Genomic DNA, 653 nt, shown 5'->3' on the forward strand with positions numbered 1-653 from the left:
CCAACCTAGATAGCATATTCAAATGCAGAGACATTACTTTGCCAACAAAGGTCCGTCTAGTCAAGGCTATGGTTTTTCCTGTGGTCATGTATGGATGTGAGAGTTGGACTGTGAAGAAGGCTGAGCACCGAAGAATTGATGCTTTTGAACTGCAGTGTTGGAGAAGACTCTTGAGAGTCCCTTGGACTGTAAGGAGATCCAACCAGTCCATTCTGAAGGAGATCAGCCCTGGGATTTCTTTGGAAGGAATGATGCTAAAGCTGAAACTCCAGTACTTTGGCCACCTCATGCAAAGAGTTGACTCATTGGAAAAGACTCTGATGCTGGGAGGGATTGGGGGCAGGAGGAGAAGGGGACGCCAGAGGATGAGATGGCTGGATGGCATCACTGACTCAATGGATGTGAGTCTGAGTGAACTCTGGGAGTTGGTGATGGTCAGGGAGGCCTGGCATGCTGCAATTCATGGGGTCGCAGAGTCAGACACGACTGAGCAACCGAACTGAACTGAACTGAATTCTCTTGGCAAAACTCTATTAGCATTTGCCCTGCTGCATTCCATATTCCAAGGCCAAATTTGCCTGTTACCCCAGGTGTTTCTTGATTTCCTACTTTTGCATTCCAGTCCCCTATAATGAAAAGGACTTCTTTTGGGG

Source organism: Bison bison, unplaced genomic scaffold (genome assembly GCF_000754665.1).
Source record: "Bison bison bison isolate TAMUID 2011002044 unplaced genomic scaffold, Bison_UMD1.0 scf7180017864213, whole genome shotgun sequence".
In the NCBI taxonomy this organism is placed as follows: domain Eukaryota; kingdom Metazoa; phylum Chordata; class Mammalia; order Artiodactyla; family Bovidae; genus Bison; species Bison bison.